We start from the raw sequence: 10,436 nt of genomic DNA on the forward strand, positions 1-10,436 counted from the left end.
AAATACAAAAATTAGCCAGGCATGGTGGGGCGCTCCTGTAATCCCAGCTACTTGAGAGGCTGAGACATGAGAATTGCTGGAACCCAGGAGGCAGAGGCTGCAGTGAGCTGAGATCGCGCCGCTGTACTTCAGCCTGGGCGACAGAGCTGGAATCTCAATAAATTAGTCAATTAATTAATTCAACTAATTATTAGTCAATTAATTACTTAATTAATTAAAAAGCAGAATACCTGTTAGTAACTGGCCTAATTACCCTTCTCACAGTAGATGCAAACTCTGCCCTTATGTCTTTTTTGAAACCGAGTCTTGCTCTGTCGTCCAGGCTGAAATGCAGTGGTATGATCTCGGCTCATTGCAACCCCTCCCTCCCAGGTTCAAGCGATTCTCCCACCTTAGCCTCCTGAGTAGCTGGGACTACAGGCATGCTCCACCGCGCCCGGCTGATTTTTGTATTTTTTACTAGAGACGAGGTTTCACCACGTTGGTCAGGCTGGTCTTGAACACCTGACCTCAGGTGATCCGCAGGCATCGGCCTCCCAAAGTGCTGGGATTACAGGCGTGAGCCACCACATCCGGCCCTCTGTCCTTATTTCTGTTTTTGTTTATGTTGTTGTTTTGAGACAAGACTTCATTCTGTCACCCGGGCTGGAGTGCAGTGCTACAATCACAGCCCACTGCAGCCTCAACCTTGCAGATTCAAGTAATCCTCCTATCTTAGCCTCCCGAGTAACTAGGATTGCTGTCATGCACTACCATGCCCCACTAATTTTAACATTTTTTGTGGAAATTTTTTTTTTTTGAGACAGAGTTTCACTCTTTGTTGACCAGAGTGGAGTGCAGTGGTGCTATCTCAGCTCACTGCAACCTCCACCTGCTGGGTTCAAGCAATTCTCCTGCCTCAGCCTCCTGAGTAGCTGGGATTACAGGCGTCCGTGACCATGCTCAGCTAATTTTTATATTTTTAGTAGAGATGGGGCTTCACCATGTTGGCCAGGCTGGTCTCGAACTCCTGACCTCAGGTGATCCACCCGCCTTGACCTCCCAAAGTGCTGGGATCACAGGTGTGAGCCACCACGCCCGGCCAGGTATTTCTTTATAACCAGCTGAGAACTGACAAATACAGTCTCCTAAAGGCAGGCCTGGGCCGCATACAACATCCCACCTTGTGGGCTCATGGTGAAGCTTATATCATCACCGTGCTAACCTGAGCCGTTTCACTAGACATGTTAATAGTCATAGCTACAGGTATCTGCAAACTGTACATCCCTGTCTTCATATTCAGGAAGCCCCCACATCGCCAACCATCCTTTGCCCCAGGAAGAAATAGTAAACACACCTTTTTTTTTTTTTTTTTAGAAGGAGTCTCGCTCTTTTGCCAGGCTGGGGCGCAGTGGTGCGATCTAGGCTCACTGCAACCTCCGCCTCCCAAGCTCAAGTGATTCTCCTGCCTCAGCCTCCTGAGTAGCTGGGATTACAGGCGCATGCCACCACGCCTGACTAATTTTTGCATTTTTAGTAGAGATGGGGTTTTACCATGTTGTCCAGGCTGGTTTCGATCTCTTGACCTTGTGATCCACCCGCCTTGGCCTCCCAAAGTTCTGGGATGACAGGCGTGGGCCACTGCACCCGGCCAGTAAACACACTTTTACAAATAAACTTTAATTTTCTCTCTTTCCTCTTTGTTTCTGTTTCTCAATGCCCTCTGTCTGTATTTTTTTCTTTTCCATAGCTGCCACCCTGGAGTCTTTCATTTCATCCTCGGCTTTTCTTCTGTCAGTCTCATTCACTGAATCTGCCCTTTGCTTCTCCAGCCAGGGTTCTTCTCCTCCATGCTCTGTCACATTCCTCTCGCTTCTGTTTTGATTTGTGTAACGGTGACAACGGCCGTGAGGTTGGGATTAGCTGCCCCTAATTCTGTTCAGGTGAGCACCACTTATATCTGCACTTCCCTTTTTCTCCGGAGGTCAGTCTTGCAGAGGAGAAAATGCAGGTTGGCTCAAAGATGTAATGTGAGTGTGACATTTCTTCTATAAAAAAAAAAAAAAAAATCGTGTTTTGCTTGAACCTGGGAGGCAGAGGTTGCAGTGAGCCAAGAAGGCACCACTGCACTCCAGCCTGGGCAACAGAGTGAGACTCCATCTAAAAAAAAATAGTGTTCTGAATATGAATAATGCCACCTGGTATGGCTGGCTAAATTACCCAAATTCACCCAATTGTTCACTAAAGGATGCTTTTCTCTTTTTTTCCCTGGTATGACAGTATTGAGAGTGTAGTTTGAAAACGAAGAAGAGAACATGTTGCCTAAAGAGTAAAAGACAGGACAAGAGAGTTTGAAAATGGCACGGAAGAGCTTATCACAGTTGGACACTCATCTGAGGCTTCATTTCATCGAAAAGAAAACAGAAAAAGATAAAAGAAAATAGAAAAAGAATTCCATTCTCCATGATGTAATTATTCATACCTAGTATTCGATAGTACAACAGGGTGACTATCGTCAAAATAATTTAATTGTACATTTTAAGATAAGTAAAAGAGTATGTATTAGTCCATTTTCATGCTGCTGATAAAGACATACCCAAAGCCGGGTGCAGTGGCTCACGCCTGTAATCCCAGCACTTTGGGAGGCCGAGGTGGGCAGATCACCTGAGGTCAGGAGTTTGAGACCAGCCTGGCCAACATGGTGAAACCCCATCTCTACTAAAAATACAAAACTTAGCTGGGCGTGGTGGCCCATGCCTGTAATCCCACTCCTCAGGAGGCTGAGGCAGGAGAATTGCTTGAACTCAGGAGGTGGAGGTTACAGCGAGCTGAGATCATGCCACTGCACTCCAGCCTGGGTGACAGAGCGAGAATCTGTCTCAAAAAAAAAAAAAAAAAAAAAAAAAAAAACCCGGTCAGGCATGGTGGCTCACTCCTGTAATCCCAGCACTTTGGGAGGCTGAGGTGGGAGGATCACCTGAGGTCAGGAGTTTGAGACCAGCCTAGCCAACATGGTGAAACTCCATCTCTACTAAAAATACAAAAATTAGCTAGGTGTAGTGGCCCGTGCCTGTTATCCCAGCTAATCAGGAGGCTGAGGCTGGAGAATCACTTGAACATGGGTGGTAGAGGTGGCAGTGAGCTGAGATCACACCACTGCAGTCCAGGCTGGGCAACAGAGTAAGACTTGGTCTCAAAAAAAAAAAAAAAAAAAAAAAAGCATACCCTAGATTGGGTAATTTATTTAAAAAAAGAGACATACCCAAGACTGGGAAATTTATAAAGAAAATGAGGTTCCATGGACTCACAGTTCCACATGGCTGGGGAGGCCTCACAGTCATGGTGGAAGGAGAAAGGCACATCTTACATGGTGGCAGGCAGAAGACAGTGAGAGCCCAGTGAAAGCAGTTTCCCCTGATAAAACCATCAGATCTCATGAGACTTATTCACGACCTCCAGAACAGCCTGGGGGAAACCAGCCCCATGATTCATTTATCTCCCACCCAGTCCCTCCCACAACACATGGGAATCATGGGAGCTACAATTCAAGATGAGATTTGGGTGGGGACACCACAACACATGGGAATCATGGGAGATACAATTCAAGATGAGATTTGGGTGGGGACACCACAACACATGGGAATCATGGGAGATACAATTCAAGATGAGATTTGGCTGGGGACACAATACATGGGAATCATGGGAGATACAATTCAAGATGAGATTTGAGTAGGGACACAGCCAAATCCTATTAGAGTATAATTGGATTGTTTGTAACACAAAGGATAAATGCTTGAAGGCATGCAAGCTCCATTCTCCACGATGTGATTATGAAGCATTGCATGCTTGTATCAAAACATCCTCTCTGCACGGCGCATTGAACATGAATTATGCCATGTTGACTGTGTGTGATATCTGATGTATACAAAAACGGAGGTCAAGGCCCAAACACCGGCAGCACCAATGTCCAAGAGCATGAGAAGCTGGAGGTCCCGGTTCCAGGTAAGGAAAAGAGAACATAGTCTCCCTTCATCTGCATTTTCATTCTCTGCAAATCCCTCAGTGGAGAGGACAGTACCCATCCCCATTGGTGAGGGTGGTCTTTACTCAGTCTACCTATTCAAATGCTCATCTCTTCCCAAAACACCCTCGCAGACACACCCAGTGTGGGTGTGAAAAATGGGAGTTGAACAATGAGAACACATGGACACAGGGAGGGGAACATCACACACCAGGGTCTGACGGGGGGTTGGGGCATAGGGGAGGGAGAGCATTAGGAGAAATACCTAATGTAGATGACAGGTTGATGGGTGCAGCAAACCACCATGGCACATGTATACCTGTGTAACAAACCTGCACGTTCTGTCCATGTACCCCAGAACTTAAAGCATAATAATAATAATAATAAAATCTCACGCACCCTAAATATATACACCTACTATATATCCACACAACATATACACCTACTATATATCCACACAACATATACACCTACTATATATCCACACAACATATACACCTACTATATATCCACACAACATATACACCTACTATATATCCACACAACATATACACCTACTATATATCCACACAACATATACATAAATATATACACCTACCATGTACCCACAAAAGATAAAAATTTTAAAACACAAAGAAAAAGGAAACAGTGAAAATCAACAGACAGAGGTAAGAGACAACCTCCTATTCACTGTTGCAGTGGTTCAGTAGAAAAATCCGTCTCACTTCAGGGCTAGAGAGACCCTCAGGGTCATCCATCATAGCCCACGGAGGTGCCATAAAAAATAATACTCAGGGATCTTCATCTTCAATAAATAAAGACTCTCTTTACCTTTCCGAGGTTATAAAGAATCTTCAATGGACTGTGCCTTTCTCTTGGAAGTATCTTGGGTCTTCGCTGTCGAATTCCTAGGTCATGGAAGAAATTGTGTGAAAGGTAGAAGGTAAATTTTATTCTGGAATATAGGGTCCAGGAAAGGGTCTGGGGGCCTCATGAATCATCTGAAATTAGGTGCAAAACTTTGCACGTATGAGTATGTCTGCACCATGTCTAGATGGAGGGTTCTGAGCTTTCATCACATGTGAAAAGGGGTCTCAGAAAGCAAGCAAGCAAGAAAGCAAGCAAGACTGAAAGAGGGGGTAGGGAGGGAAGGAGGAGGATGGGGGAGGAGCGAAAGAAACAGAAAGAAAGAAGGGAAAAAGAAAGAAAAAGAAGAAAGAAGGAAGGAAGGAAAGAAAGAGAAAGAAAGCAAGAAAGAAAGAAAAAGAAAAGAAAAGAAAGGAACGAAGGAGGGAAGGAGGGAGGGAAAGAAGGAAGGGAGGGAAAGAAGGAAGGGAGAAAAGAAGGAAGGGAGGAGATAAGGAAGGAAAGAAGGAAAGAAGGAAGGAAGAGAGAAAAGAAAAAAGGAAGGAAGGTAAAGAAAAAGAGGAAAGGAAAGAAGGAAGGAAAAGAGGAAACAAAAAAGGAAGGAAGGAAAGAAGGAAAAGCAAAAGAGGAAGGAAAAGAAAAAGAAGGAAGGAAGGAAAGAAAAGGAAAAGAGGGAAGGAAGGAAGAGAGGAAACATAAAAGGAAGGAAGGAAAGAAGGAAAATAAAGAGAGGAAGGAAGGAAGGAAAGAAGGAGTGAAGGAGGGAGGGAGGGAAGGAGGAAGGGAGGGAGGGAAGGAAGGAAGGAGGAAGAAAAGGAAGGAGGGAGGGACGGAAGGAAGGAAGGAGCGAGAGAAGGAAGGAAGGACAGAGCAAGAGAAGGAAGGAAGGAGCGAGAGAAGAAAGGAAGGAAAGAAGGAAGGAAGGAAGGAAGGAAAGGAGGGAGGAAGGAAGGAAGGAAAGGAGGGAGGAAGGGAGGCAAGGAGGGAAGGGAAGGGAAGGAAGGGAGGGAGAAAGAAAGAGAGAAATAAAAAGAAAGAGAAAATTTGAGACTTCATAGAGAAGCAAGGGACTCTTGTCTGACCTTGGACCATGGGCTGATGTAAAAATGGCTTCTCCCTTTCTTTCTCACAGGCAAATACGGCTGATTCCCCAGATGTTAGATTCCACTTCGGATTAAGCGCTGTTTCCTAGTAGCCTGTTGTGAAAATACAATCCACAGAGCGTAAATGAGCAAATTTTTAGAGTTTTCCTAAAGATCCCTACTTGTTATTTTACTAACAACTCCTGCTCCAAAGCACTGCTTGCCGAATCTCATGAACTTCAGCTGGATCTGAATGCAACTGAAATTCCCACAGTTGGGGGAAAAGGGGCTGTTATCAGGGCGTTGTAGGTTTCGTACATAGTCGGGATAGATGCAATTATGGCATCCCGATTACTTGTTATCCATTACAGTTAGTTCAGCATCGTGACTAACGATTGATTTAGTGTTCAGTATGCTATTTGGTTAGCAACAATGTGTGCAGTAAGTTGTAAATACTGCTTTCAGCATGATTTGGGCTAAAAGGATGTAGTCACTGTTTTCCAATTCAAATACAAATCACAAAAATGTGACCTCAGCATGGTGTTGATTTTTGAGGGGATAATTTTGTCCAAATATATTCCATTGACTGTTGTTTGTGCCTTTACCTTTTGTTTTTTTGTTTTGTTTTGTTTTGTTTTGTTTTGTTTTGAGGTGGAGTTTCACTCTTGTTGCCCAGGCTGGAGTGCAATGGCGCCATCCTGGCTCACTGCAACCTCTGCCTCCCGGGTTCAAGCCATTCTCCTGCCTCAGCCTCCCGAGTAGCTGGAATTACAGGCATGCACTACCACAGCTGGCTAATTTTTTTGTCTCAAAAAAATATAATAATTATTAGGGAATTGTTTATTCTGTAATATTATTATTTATGTAAATAATTTGTGAACATATCCAACTTTGAAATGTGTAATATTATATAAAGTTAAGCACCTCTTTTTTTGTCACCAGGCAATGTAGTCATTCAGTAGGAAATGCTATTTTGAGATGTCTGTGCATGTCTGTGTGTGTGTGTGTACCCACACAGTTTGTACACATAGATGTGTATACACTCAAACTGTGCATATATGTGTGTCTATAAATACATATTACTAACTCTATACGTCTGTATATATTTTACTGTACATGCGAGACATATATAATATATAATTATTAATAAGTGCTTATAGCAACATAGATTGCTTTTGTCAGTTTTGTAGATAAATTGTATCATATGGAGTATTTCACAACTTGAATTATTTTTACTCCATAATATATTTGCAATCTCAATACGTTGAACAAGTTGACCTGGTTCATTCTGTGGTTCTTCACACATTTCTGTTTAATGATGGTACAGGGAATTGAACATTGACCTCTTACATCATCCTCAAACAGTTTTACTTGTATTGATGTAGAATACATTGTTGCAAGCTTTTCTCCCTAAACACTCTTGCACCACACACGAATGTTACTTCATTGGCAGGATGTTGACTAGTTCTTGCCCGATATTTCCGTTTCTTTTTTTTTTTTTTTTTTTTTTTTTGAGATGGAGTCTCACTCTGTCACCCAGGCTGGAGTGCAGTGGTGCAATCTCAGCTCACTGCAACCTTCGCCTCCTGGGTTCAAGCAATTCTCCTGCCTCAGCCTCCCACCTAGCTGAGACTATTTAGAGGCACCCGCCACCACGCCCAGCTAATTCTTTGTATTTTTAGTAGAGACGGGGTTTCACCATGTTGGCCAGGATGGTCTCGATCTCCTGACCTCAGGTGATCTGTCCACCTTGGCCTCTCAAAGTACTGGGATTACAGGCGTGAGCCACCGTGCCTGGCCTCTTGTTTTGTTTTTAATTATTTTGTGTGATTTTGTTTTACATGCATATCATGTAAACAGAATACAATCAGTCTTTTTAAAAAATATCTTCTCAGCATCATCAATTTAATTCTATTTTTCTTTATTAATCATCAGTACACCTGTGATCCCAGCTACTCGAAAGGCTGAGGCAGGAGAATCGCTTGAACCCAGGAGGTGAAGATTGCAGTGACCCAAGATGGAGCCACTGCACTCCAGCCTGGGCGACAGAGCGAGATTCCATCTCAAAACAAAAGAAAGCACACTATGGATCTCACTTACCCCACAGAACAGTACTGACTTCCTTCCTAGCTGCAGGAGGGAAATTGTGGAGCGCAGCCGTCTCCCATCCTTGGAGCTGTTTCCCTAACTAAATCATGAGGCCACTTTTGCAGGAAATCCATACGCTGCCGGGAAGAGCTGATGCAACTAAATTAAGAAAGCTCTTGGTTTCTGGTGACTCACAGCTGACTGACTGTTCCTTCCCCCTGAGCAATGAAGGTGAGTGTGGTGGGTGCTGTCCCGCTGGAATCACACAGTAGTGTCTGCCAGACACAGAGATGGAAGGGCGGATTGCTTCAGGAGCTTCCTGGGGTTCCTGCAAAAAAATGCCATAAATTCGGTGGCTAAAACTACAAGAATCTATGTTCTCCCAGTCCTGGAAGCTGGTAGTCTCAGATCAAGGTATCTCAAGGACATGCTCCCTCCAGAGACTCTAGGGGAAGATCCTTTCTGCCTCTGCCAGCTCCTGGGGGCTCCAGGTGTCCCTGGGCTTGTGGGTGCATCACTTTAGTCTCTGCCTCCGTCTCCACATGGCCTTCTCCTCTGTGTCTGTCTCCTCTCTGTCTCTTAGAAGGACATCTGTCATTGATTTAGGGACCACACAGATAATTCAGGATGATCTCATCTTAAGGTCCTTTATTTAGTTACATCTGCAAACACCCCTTTTTCAAATAAGGTCTCAATCACAGATTCTGAGGATCAGGACATGGACATACCTTTTTGGGGGATCACAGTTCAATCTACTTCACTTGTATCCAGTTCCCTCCAGAGGCTCTCATGGAGGGTCCTTCCTGCCTCTCCCAGCTCCTGAGGGCTCCAGGTGTCCCTGTGCTTGTGGCCGCATCACTCCAGTCTCTGCCTCCGTCTCCATGCGGCCTTACCCTCTGTGTCTGTTCTCCTCCTCTGTCTCTTATAGAGACAGCAATGATTGGATTCATGGTCCATGTAATGCAGGATGATCTCATCTTAAAATATTTTACTACTTGCATCTGCAAAGATCTTTTCTCAAAGTAAGCTCCCATTCACAAGTTCTGGGGGTTAGGGTGTGGACATATCTTTCTGGTGGACAATAGTTGAATTCATTACAATTTCATTTAGCCTTCCCTAGAGGCTCTAGGGGAGGGTCCTTCCTGCCTCTCCCAGCTCCTGGGGGCTCCAGGTGTCCCTGTGCTTGTGGCCCCATCACTCCAGTCTCTGCCTCCATCTCCACGTGGCCTCCTCCTCTGTGTCTGTGTCTCCTCTTCTGTCTCTTACAAGGACACCTGTCATTGGATTTATGGCCCACCCAGATAATTCCAGAGGATCTTATCTTGAAATCTTTCATTCAATTACATCTGCAGAGATTCCTTTTCCAAATAAGGTCCCATTCACAGGTTCTGGGGATTAGGACATGAACATGTCTTTTGGGGGAACCACAGTTCAGTCCACTACAATTGTATCCATTTCCCTCCAGGGAATCTAGGGGAGGGTCCTTCCTGCCTCTCCCAGCTCCTGGGGGCTCCAGGCATCCCTGGGCTTGTGGCCGCATCACTCCAGTCTCTGCCTCCCTCTCCACGTGGCCTCCTCCTCTGTGTCTGTGTCTCCTCTTCTGTCTTTTAGAAGGACATCTGTCGTTGTATTTAGGACCCACCCTAATCCAGGATTATCTCATCTTAAGCTAGTTGCACCTGCAAAAAAAGAAAAAAAAAAAATTGTGTCCAAACAGGGTTTCATTCGTAGGTACTGGGACTCAGGATTTGCACCCCTTCTGTTTGCCACGATCGTTTGTCTCTTCAGCATCCAGCAGCCTGCGGCACACTGCTGTGGACTAATAAAGGCATAAAGGAGACGATCGGAGAAAGAGAATATGGCAGAAGTGTGAGTCAGACTCCGGGGGCGATGGAAAAGTGGAGATGCAGAAATGCAAATTTGCAAATTCGTCTACCCATTTGCTTTGCCCTGGAGCCCAGCGCAGAGCTGGGGAAGGCAGCTCCACGGAAGGCAGAGCCCTGCCCTGCCTGGGGTGAGCTCATGCAAGCGTTCCAGAAAACAGTGATCAGGCACCTACTGTGTGTCAGGCACCATGGAGGTCCTCAGAACGCAAGAGTGAGCCAAGTGCATCCACAGGCTGAGAAGGTGGATGATGGCAAAGGGCGTCAACACCTCTGGGTGGGGGACAGGCTTAAAATTGGGGAAGAGACTCAGGGGGCCTTGAGCGTCATCTGGTATCACACAGGCACCCTAGAGAGAGAAGGTGCGTTGGAGATGTTTCTCATTTAGAAAAATAAACTGAGCTCTCTCGGCCAGCACTCATTTAATTTTACATAAACACGTTCCATCATAAATCTAACTGAGTTTCAAGGTGAACGTAAAATATAAAACCTGCTCTAGGATTTATTTCTAAAAAG

General features: G+C 45.0%; 1 long non-coding RNA gene across 1 annotated transcript in view; it reads right to left on the reverse strand.

The window, feature by feature from the left end:
- LOC129530057 (uncharacterized) overlaps nt 1–9,818 on the reverse strand; it is a 32,738-nt gene extending 22,920 nt beyond the window's left edge. Inside the window, exons 1-4 of the long non-coding RNA XR_008675575.2 lie at nt 8,766–9,818; nt 8,050–8,365; nt 5,950–6,063; nt 4,832–4,908 (exon numbers count right to left, since the gene is read on the reverse strand). This is a non-coding gene — a long non-coding RNA (uncharacterized lncRNA). The remainder of the gene's footprint in view (nt 1–4,831; nt 4,909–5,949; nt 6,064–8,049; nt 8,366–8,765) is intronic.
- Nucleotides 9,819–10,436: the final 618 nt, after the last annotated feature.

This window comes from Gorilla gorilla, chromosome X (assembly GCF_029281585.2).
Source record: "Gorilla gorilla gorilla isolate KB3781 chromosome X, NHGRI_mGorGor1-v2.1_pri, whole genome shotgun sequence".
In the NCBI taxonomy this organism is placed as follows: domain Eukaryota; kingdom Metazoa; phylum Chordata; class Mammalia; order Primates; family Hominidae; genus Gorilla; species Gorilla gorilla.